Raw genomic sequence first — 11,406 nt, forward strand, 5'->3', positions numbered from 1 at the left:
GTTAAAAGTGGAGCCATCTTTAACATTTGTTAAAAATGATAAACCTGGGTCACTAATGTTCTGTAGGAACCAATCAAAAATAGTCTGGGGTTTTTAAAAGTCAGGTTGTGACTGCCTCTTGTTCCGATGTGGCTCTGGGTGGAGCACAGATGAGCCTTCTCTTCCTTACTTGAGCCTGTCTACACTACAAAAATTATGCATCACTGACAATGGGTGCAACTGAACATGGTTTAAATGAAAGTATAACCCAGGACAAACTTGTTCAGCAAGACATAAAACAATTGTCCATGCTTTCTCCAGCGTGCAGGGACTGTTCTCTACTAGACCCCACTGTGGTGTAAGCCATTCCAAAAATGGTTGAAATCAGGCACAGTATGGCTCCACTAGCCAGTATTGCATTGCTAGCTTTGGATAAGGGCACATACTGTAATCTCCAAAGGGGTGGGTTGCCACACTGCAGTTCCATGGCTTTTCCTATTCAAGGCTGTGCTTTAATAACACAATCTCGCTCTAAATGAGTGGAGGAAAGATTCAGTAAAAAGAACTAATTTTTGCTGTACCTAAAAGTAAAATGCAATGGAAAAGTCATGCAGGAAAACAATAGAACAGAGTATTCTTTTTACACAATTCTGTTTAATAAACCAGCAGATCCTCCTCAAAAGAATATCTGTTAAAAGAATAACCACGTGTTATCTACTGAAAGAAGAATATTAGTTATTTGTTGTCAAAGTAGAATTGGCTTACATAGCAGGTGCCCTTTTATCTCACTGACAGCAGATATCCACCAGTTAACAGAAAATGCTTTTTAAGTAATAAACACTAGAAGCAATGCCAACTCCAAGCCTTCAAAAATCATGACTGACAATATAATGAGATTTAAAAAAAAAAAATTGTCTTGGGGATTCACTTTTTGTGAGCTTTTCTCAGCCACTGTGAGGGCTAGACTTTTTTTAGTTAAAAGCTCAGATTCTCATATAATCACATGGCTCTAGGAGCTGGGGCTTTAAGAAAAACACCAAATACTGTGAGAGTTGGCAACACTGATGCCTGAGGAGCTGCAATGATTCTCTCCCATTAGTGAATAGTGCCATGCACTTTGGATAAGGCAGGGAAGGAGCCTGCTATTTGTCCCGAGTTTGTGTTGGGCAGCTCGGAGAGGTGGCACCTCTGAATGTAGGTGGTGCACAATGAGCAAACGAGGAGGCAACTGTAGGTTCCTGGTAGAAGAGCCAACGAACAGAAGAGCCAACAAAAATGAAATTGAGACCTGCAGACAGACCTAAGTACCACTAAGTCACCTGAAGGTGTCCCAGTTAAATGAAATTACATCCCAGTTAGCAGCTATCCTTTCTATCAAGTATCATTAGGTATAAATTAGTTCCATAGGAGGCATCTTGATTAAGTAGAGTTTTCCAATTAAGCAGTGCACTGTAGTAGTTAATGAGGATTTATAGATCAATGCAGCAAATTGCAACAGTTTCTTGTTCTCCACTAAGCTAGATTTATGTACATCCTTTCAGAGAACTGTGTTTAGTTCCCCAGTATGATTCCTGGTACTGCCGCATAGGGGCATGAAATGGTAGGGGCTGGGTAGAGTTGTGAGGGGCATGGCAGGAGGAGCCTGCGGATTTCTGCTGCCTTACCCTGAAGTGTATAAGAAGTGTGTGTTTGTTTATCCAAATGTGCTAGCAACATAGTAACATAAAATGTCTTGTATAGAAAAACTAGGTAAGGTCACTGCTTATTGAGCAAGCCAAAAATAAGGGCTACGCTGGATTAAATCAAACATTCAGAGACACCGTGACATTGTTCTTTTAAATGTGCTTTTCTTATTGAAACAATGTCCTGTGATATATTGCACAATTATTCTGATCTCCTGCTTTGTGTAACGGAAGACTGCTGTAACAGGAAAAAGGGGCAAGACTGCTGTTCCTGAATCTAGACATGGGACGCCTAATTCATCTCTGACCCGCTAATCAAATTCTGGCTCTGCACTTCAGTGTGGTTGCACGCCTGTAACAGATGCTACAAAGAAGAGCACAAGCGAAATGCCTATGCTGTGTAGAACATGTTTTCTGTTTAAAATAGCAACACACAGCTTGCTCAGCACAGTTTTACCATCCCATCATTTTACTTTTATATTTAACATTTTTTACTCTAGAATGAAAACAATAACTTCTAGATTCATTGTGAATTATCGTAAAACGTGATTTTAAAATATTCTACATCTGCATGAATGGTCTGTTCACATGACCCTTCTTTGATACTTTTCCACTGTTGTTCCTGTGTAATATTTAGATTAAACTGTGCAAGTGAACACCATGGGACGGCAGAGAGGAATTTACTATCATACAGGGAGGGTTTGCTTTCTGCAGCGATCTCTGTTATTTCGCTCTGCAAAACCTGCAACTTCTTTCTGCTTTTGGAGCTTGTTGTCTGAGAACCTAACCGACCTATCTGACTTCATTGTACAACTCTTCCAACAAGTACACTGTAGGTGAGAACAGGGTGAAACTATAGGGACATAGATTTTAAGGCATGTGCATATACCTCTCAAATGTCACTCTCTGTAATTCCATTCCATAGAGCTTTTATTAAAGTTATTAACACCAGAAACAAAACAGCATCAAACTGAGGTTCTAGAAACAGCCATTTACATTAAAATCATGAATCCCACAATATTTTGTTTTTTTGCTTGAATGGTTTATGCTAGTTTATAGTTAATTTTGGGTCACTTATTGTGTCCCACATTTGAAAACGAGCAGGTTGAGTGGGCTTCATTCACATCTTCTGTTACTTACACAACCATTTGTAGGTGAGGCACATGTGGATAGTGATGGGTTTTCAAGTTTGTGTTCAAGAGGACGTGCAGTGTGCTGAGGAAATTGCAAAACATGACTAGAGTTTGGTGCAATGTTTAGTAATAGCAGGAACTGCATAAACCAACTGGTACATAATTTCCAGCTTGTTTTATACTGTATTGTCAGTGTAGGGTGAGCCATATGTCCCTCAAAATATTATGGGTGTAGTAAGAAGAGACGGAAACAAACGATACTAATAATGTCCAGTTTCAGTTTCTGCCCTGGTGTTTTTCAGAATCTGTCTTATATAAGTGTAAACCCCTCCAAACTGGCCACCTAAAGGAACCAACTGTTGGATGAGTTCATGAACATGATCGTGTGTTTTCAGGTGTATACAGATGTAGGTTACAATCTTCTCCCCACACAAGCACTTTCACTGAATCAACCCTGGCACTCTGAGTCCTTGAATTAGCTCTCTCCAGCATGTAGAGTCAAAGCCACTGGAGCCAGGGATTTGGGAAGGAGAGGGAGACATGGGGCACCCTTTTCTCTTTCTCATTTTCCCATGCTCATCTCCAAGATACCCACCAGAACCATCCCCTGCAATGCGGTCACCCCACCTCTCCTATTATGGGAGCCCTAGTTTTTTTTATTTTGGAAAGCTGTACCCCATGTATTGTTCTAGTATATCATCTGTGTAATACCCTCAAAGCACATTGTTTCAGCAGTCAGAGAAATTAAGGGATATATCTGAATGCACATTTTGGCTGTTCATTGATAGGAAGGTTTGTTTTATGTTCTGCAATTAAGTTGCAAGATACTGAACTGGGATTTTTGGAGTGGTTAGGTTGTTGATAATGGCATAAAACCATGCAAAGAATCATGAAAAATTAAAGTACTTGTGCCCTCCCTTTCTTGTCAAGTATATAGTTTGGGAGAGAATTGTGCTACAGTGATATGTTTCTAATGGTTACTACAGTGTTTTCATCCACATTCATCTACTTGACTAGCTTTACAATACAGTTCTTTATTTAAACTATTGTAGTGAGTGACTGACACCTTGTGGCAAAGTTTGTAAGGAAGAAATACAACCACATTTTTTATATACATAGAATCATAGAAGATTAGGGTTGGAAGAGCCCTCAGGAGGTCATCTGGGCCAACCCCAACTAAATCAACTCAGCCAGGGCTTTGTCAAGCCGGGCCTTAAAAACCTCCAAGGATGGAGATTCCACCACCTCCCTAGATAATCCATTCCAGTGCTTCACCACCCTCCTAGTGAAATAGTTTTTCCTAATATCCAACCTAGACCTCCCCCACTGCAACTTGAGACCATTGCTCCTTGTTCTGTCATCTGCCACCATGGAGAACAACCTAGCTCCATCATCTTTGGAACCCTCCTTTAGGTAGTTGAAGGCTGCTATCAAATCACCCCTCACACTTCTTTTCTGCAGCCTAAAAAAGACCAGTTCCCTCAGCCTCTCCTCATAAGTCATGTGCCCCAGCCCCCTAATCATTGTTGTTGCCCTCCGCTGGACTCTCTCCAATTTGTCCCAAAACTGGATGAAATACTCCAGGTGTGGCCTCACCAGTGCCGAATAGAAGGGAATAATCACTTCCCTTGATCTGCTGGCAATGGGATGCAATCGCAATGCAGCCCAATATGCCATTAACTGTCTTGGCAACAAGGGCACACTGTTGACTCATATTCAGCTTCTTGTCCACTATAATCCCCAGGTCCTTTTCTTCAGAACTGCTGCTTAGCCAGTCAGTCCCCAGCCTGTAGCAGTGCATGGGATTCTTCCATCCTAAGTGCAGGACTCTGCACTTGTCCTCGTTGAACCTCATCAGATTTATTTTGGCCCAATCCTCCAATTTGTCTAGGTCACTCTGGACCCTATCCCTACCCTCCAGCGTATCTACCTCTCACTGCAGTTTAGTGTCATCTACGAACTTGCTGAGGGTGCAATCCAGCGCATCATCCAGGTCATTAATGAAGATTTTGAACAAAACCGTCCCCAGGACTGACCCCTGGGGCACTCCACTTGATACCGGCTGCCAACTAGATATTGAGCCATTGATCACTACCTATTGAGCCCAACAATCTAGCCAGCTTTCTATCCACCTTATAGTCCATTCATCCAATCCATACTTTTTTAACTTGCTCGCAAGAATACTGTGGGAGACCATATCAAAAGCTTTGCTAAAGTCAAGGTATATCATGTCCAAATAATAATTTCCAAAACTACAGTAACTCCTCACTTAACATTGTAGTTATGTTCCTGAAAAATGCGACTTTAAGCAAAACAATGTTAAGCGAATCCAATTTCCCCATAAGAATTAATGTAAATGAGGGGGTTAGGTTCCAGGGAAATTTTTTTCACCAAACAAAAGACTATATTTTATATATAGAGAGAGAGAGATATAGACACAAAGTATAAGTTTTAAACAAACAGTTTAATACTAGTACACAGTAATGATAATTGTGAAGCTTAGTTGAGGTGGAGGAGTCAGAGGGTGGGATATTTCCCAGGGAATGCCTTACTGCTAAATGATGAACTAGCAATTGGCTGAGTCCTCAAAGGTTAACTATCTTACTCTGCAAGGCAGTAGGAATGGAGGGAGGGGAGACCGCATCGCAGACAGAGACAGAGATGCGCATTTCCCCTTTAAGTACGCTGACCCTACTCTTAAGTACACTGCCTTGTTAATTAGAGCAGCTGCTGCCAGCAAACTCCCTCCATCCTGAGCCCTGTCGTGTGTCCCCCCTGCTCTATGGAAGATGGGGTAAGTGGGGTGCAGGAGCAGGGGGGAGGAGGACACCCTGACAGCCCTCCCTACTCCCCCCCCCCAACACACACAGCAAGCAGGAGTCTCGGGGAGCAGCTCCAAGGCAGAGGGCAGGAGCAGCACATGGCAGTGGGGGGAGGGCACAGCTGAACTGCTGGTAATTGATAGCCTGCTGGACAACTGCTTCTCAGGGAACTTAGGGGAGCGGGGAGCAGATAGAGGGGCTACTGGTCCACCCTGGTTCCAAGCCCCCACCAGCTAGCTGCAACAGGCTACTCTTCCTGCAAGCAGTGAACAAAGCAGGCAGCTGCCAAACGACGTTAGAAGGGAGCATTGCACAACTTTAAATGGGCATGTTCCCTAATTGATCAGCAATGTAACAATGAAACAACGTTAACTAGTATGACTTTAAGTGAGGAGTTACTGTACTATAAAAGATTGTTAGGGTTGCAAAGTCAAACACTCCAGAGTTAGGAAATGCCAGAATTATGGCTGACTTTGCAATCTAAATTCAGTCCCTTGCTATGTGTGTATTATGATACAGTCTATCCTGACTTGATCCCATACTGCTCTTTCTCACTGGACTCCTCATTCAGAGCACAAGATGGATACCGTTCACATTTTACACATGGGTAACTGAGGGACAGAGAGATTAAGCCTAGATTATCAAAAGTGTCCATTAATTTTGGGTGCCTGACTTGAGGAGCCTGAGTCTCTAGTATTATGTGGTACTTTACATAGGGACTGACTTTTATTTTTCCCTGGGGATGCTCCACCCCCACTGTGCCCCTTCCCCTGAGGCCCTGCCCTCACTCCACCTCTTTTTGTCCCCGCTCCAACCCCTCCCCCAACACGCCCACACACCCACTTCTCTCCATCCTCCCTCAAGTTCCTCTGCGAGCAGCCAAGCAGCCACTATTTTTTTTTCTGTGTGCTTGAGCCTATGGAAACTATGCCTATGGTACTTTATATGTTCAAAGCACAGCTCCTATTGAGTTGCAGGTGCTGTAAGTGCTCAGCACTTCTGCAAATCAGACCCCCAGGCTCTCAAGTTGGGCACCCAGAAAATGAGAAACACCCAATAATGATGACCTGTGGAGAGTTTGTGTAAATGATTTGTCCAGTATCACGTAGGAACTCTGTAGTAGAGGCAGAGGTAGAATCCAGTTCTCCAAGACAGTGTTCAACTGAATTAGCCATGAGACCCTCCTTTCTCTTCCTGCAATCCCCTCCCTTGTTCCCTGCACACCTGTGGCTCTGGGGTGGGGTTTGCCATTGCTGCTGCTGAGCTTCTGCTTCACTGAGGTTGTTGCTGTGGCTCTGGAGGAGCAGCATAGAGCCCTTCTCCTAGTCCATCCGTTCCTGCTCTGGCTGCTGAAGACCATCTGCTTGCTGGCCGGCCTGCCTCCACACACCCCTCTGGGACGGTTGCAGCAGAGATTCTTTCACAAGCACATGTGAGTGCACATACCACCTTGGCCTTTCCCTCTCCCCCCCCCCCCCCAGTTTGTACTGAACTGGTGGTCTGCCTCCTCCTGCTTGCCCACTTGCCCCTCTTCCTTGTGGTTTGCAAACCCCTACCCCCTACTCTTGACTGGCCCCCTTCTCCTTGCAGTTTGCTACTACCTCCCCCCCACCACAGTTTGCTACCTGCCTCACTGCTGAGCCCCCATCTCATGGTTGGTAGTCACCTGCCCAGCTACCCACCTTTTGTTGTTTGTTCCCTGTGTCCCCTGCCCCACACACCTGTGCTTTCCCTGCACTTGTGATTGCCCCCACCATTTTGTTTCATTCCCTATTCCAGGGGTCCGCAACGTTTGGCACACAGCTCCCCAGGGTAAGCACCCTGGTGGGCCGGGCCAGTTTTATTTACCTGCTGACGCGGCAGGTTCGGCCGATCGCGGCCCCCACTGGCCGCGGTTCGCCGTCCCGGGCCAATGGGGGCGGCGGGAAGTGGCGCGGGCGAGCAATGTGCTGTCCGTGGCTTCTCGCCGCCCCCATTCGCCCGGGACGGCGAACCGCAGCCAGTGGGGGCCGCGATCGGCCGAACCTGCCGTGTCAGCAGGTAAATAAAACTGGTGCTTACCCTGGCGAGTCGCGTGCCGAACGTTGCCGACCCCCTGCCCTATTCATTGCACCCCTCACTCTTACAGCAGCCACTAACCCAATGTAACCAGAGGAGCCAGTGCCCCCCCACACTGCCTGTTGTGCCCCACACCCTCCTTGCTTTTTCATTAAGCCCTCTCCCTTCCACCCCCCAGTTTTTGTCTGCACCCTCCTACCACACAAGTAGCCTAATACAAAACGGACCAACCTCCATTTTGCCTCCCTCCCTTCCCTTTATTATTTCTATCCTCCTTTCTGGTGGCTGTTCTGCTCTCCTGCCCTCAATGGTAGATCAACCCTCCCAACCCAGCCAAGTGCAAGGTTTCTATTCTGGCTGCTTCACCCATGGGGGGAAATGATGGAGGGGGTAGCTGGGGGAATCCCCAGCCACCATTGTTGCCCCACCTCAGCTTTCTTCCCCATCTGACCTCGTGGTTACCACCACAACATTACTGCCAGGCTCATCAGTGCCCCCTGTGAGCAGCAGCTGTCACAAGCAGGGACGCTGATTCCAAACCTCCCACCACTGCCAAGGGAGTCCCTTCAATCAGCAGAAAGGGCTACTGCTGTGGCCCCCACATTGGCTACCGTTGGCTGTGACTCCCCATGACCCCTTGCTCTCAGCCCCCAGAGTGTACACCCAGGTGGCCATGGCCCCGTCTCCCAACCCCATCACCATCTGCCACAGCCCCTCTGACTGCTACTGCCTCCACTTCCTCTACCATCAACAGCAGCCAGGGCCCCTTCCCCATCCTGATGAGGAAGCACGGCATCCATTGCCCCCTGCTGGCCACCTTATCTCACATAGAAACTTATGTGTGGGTGTTGGCATGAGTGGTGGGACCCTTGGCCAGCGTAGCTACCTCCAAGACATATGGGGAGGTTGTCTTCCGCCTGGTATTGGGGAACACTCCCAAGAGGCGGTGGGCCTCTTTGGGCCATTCAAGCTCTTGGAAGACCTGGGTGTGTCCTCATCTCAGTCCCACCCTTCCTCCCCAGTGCTGCCCTTCTGCTTCCCCTGTCCAAGCTGGGAAAATTGGTCTCCACTGCTGGGCTATAAGGACCTCACTCTCTGTCATGTCTTCTTGTTCTGCTGGCAAGTTACTATCCAGTTGCCTGTGGCAGGGGAAGTTTGGAGGGGTACTTCCTGGTGCCCTACCAAGATGCCCTAAACCAGATCCATTATTCTGCTTGGAAGGCTCGGTGCATCATCTGCTGGACTTTGGGACACATCTGGAAGGACTGTTCCTTGGCTCAGCAAGGTGGGACACTGGGTCGTCCCAGCACTCAGAAGGGTGCCAACCCTGCCACCACCAGCAACCTTACCCAATCAGTTACCTCTCTTCATCCTCCACCAGCCAACAATTTTGCTCAGGTGCCAGAGGTGGCCCCCAATATTGCACCCAGCTGATGAAAGGGAGGAGGTGGCAGTGGCCAGGGAGCCCAGGAGAGGACCCATTTTGGAGGCACATTGACCCCCCTCTCTCTATTACCCCAGCCCTGCCTCCCCAACCCCGATCCCATTGCCCTTTTCTCCTGGACCCACCCCTGCTGGCCAGCTCTCTAATGACACCACCACAGAGGTCTGAGTACTGGTTATGGAGGTAACGTGCAGCAATTGTAAGGCACAGGCCTAGCACCTCCCTCTCAAGCAGAGGGAGAAGGTCTCCCATAAGCTTCTGGGGGGCCACAACTGGGCCTGCTTCCATGCCCCTCATAAAAGTCCAGCAGGTAGAGCTGGCTGAGGAGGCTCTGGCAGCAGTGGGGAAAGGGGTGATGCCACCCACCTCACAGAGTCACTTAGGGAGGAAGCCTCAAAGCCCACCCCACCCCCCACTGCCTTTCTGCCAACTGTTCCCCCTGTTGGTGCTGAGGTGGAACTCATCTCGGTCACTGATGGGGAGCAGTCCCTTATGGTAGGCAGGGGCCTCCAAGTGATCTTCCAGGCGATCTGGTTCCTGGAAGTTTGTCTCTGTAACCAGGTCCGTCACAGCTGCCAAGGTTATGAACCTTTGTTGTGTAATCCACGTCTCACAGCATAGGTGGCAGAGACACCCCCCCCCTCTCCCCGGTATGTTGGAGGCTGGTCCTGGGTGGTGTCACCAAAGTCAGAGACTTCCTGGACTACAGTCAGTCGGACGGGCCAGCTGGCTCTGGGGTTGCCCCACCCTCTGCTCCAGGGAGGTAAAGTTCTGTGTGGACCTAGGGTTGCCAACTTTGTAACATTTAAAACTGGACACTCCAGCAGGAGTGCCAGAACCTCCCCTGCCCTGCCTCTTTCCCCAAGGCACTGCTCATGCCCAGCATCTCCCTGAGGCTCTGCCCCTACCCTGCCTCTTCCCCCAAGACCTTGTCTGTTCACTCCTCTTCCTCCCTCCCCCTGTCACTTGCTGCTCTTCTCCTCCTCACCTCCCTCCTCACCCCACCCCCACATCAGGATGGTCTTACCTGTGGAGCCGGGACTGGGCGCTGCAGCCGCCCGATGCAGGTAGGAAGTGGCCCTCACTGAGTAGGGTCTGGTGAGGGTGATGACTGCTCTTTTCCCTTGCAGTTTTTTATTTAGTCACAGCCTATCTATGGCCCCACAAAGTCTCTGGACCTTCTTGTTAGCCTTTGCCTAGCCCTGGGATGGCCATCTATCAGTCAAGAAGGAGGCGGTTGGATTGTAGTGATGCCCTTTGTGACTGCAACTGTGGGTCCCACTTATGATCACTTGTTTGATCACATCTCGGGGCAGAGTTTCTCTGGGGGCATCCACTCATTCCCTGGACTCTTTCTGAGGAGCAATGGGTGCTGTTAGTGGTTCTCTGCTTGATGTGCCCCTCTAGAACATTCACTTTGTTTTCTCATTTGTCATCTCCTAGACTCAGGGGATTCCTATGGTCTTTTACACCCGTTCCCGTCTGAAGAGTGGGAGGTCCTTTTGGTTTGGTAGATAGGGATCTGTGTGAACATACGGACCAAGTAGACCTGTGCACTGAATGAGGCAGGGAGTCCTGTGGAGAAAGTGGTATGTGATTATGTAATTAAACACTGTGTATGGAGTATGATACCCAAGGGGGGGGCTGAATTAAGGTTGCACTGGTAGCCTTAATTCTAGCATTTCCTAACTTGTGAATGTTTGACTTTGCAACCTTAATAATGTACGTTTTGGTGTAATAATATATAAAAAGTCACATAGGAAGAAGCAAGAACTGAAAGGGGAATATTTCTGTCAAGAATAATAGACAAAGGTAATCATTCACACCTCCAGAATGAGGTGTTTTTATATCAGATTTCCTCCTAGAGGACTCTTCCCACTTGATGGAAACTTCCTTCTGACATTGTTTTATTATTGTTAGAAATGTCTAAAAGATAATGTCTTTAAAAAAATTCTACCTTGGCCCAGAAATTCTTTTAATGTGCTACAGAGCAACATTATCTCTATTTCTCGGTAGACACTGTTAAATTCTCTTTTCTTCTCCATCATTTTTTGTTCTTTTAATTTAAAACTCTTCCTACCATCAATGTCTTATAATAGCATTTCCTTAGACTGAATTGAGAGCAAGACAGAGAAGTGCACTCAACTTAGGCCAGCAGATTATGATGGCTGCTGATGTGCTTTCCTCTGTTTCCAGTGCCTGCTGAGCTTCTAGAGTTCACCCATCTTATTTTTAGCTAGCCCATTAATTGTCTGCATCAGCTCCATTCCCAAAAGAAAAATATGCCA

Source organism: Chrysemys picta, chromosome 6 (assembly GCF_011386835.1).
Source record: "Chrysemys picta bellii isolate R12L10 chromosome 6, ASM1138683v2, whole genome shotgun sequence".
NCBI lineage: Eukaryota > Metazoa > Chordata > Testudines > Emydidae > Chrysemys > Chrysemys picta.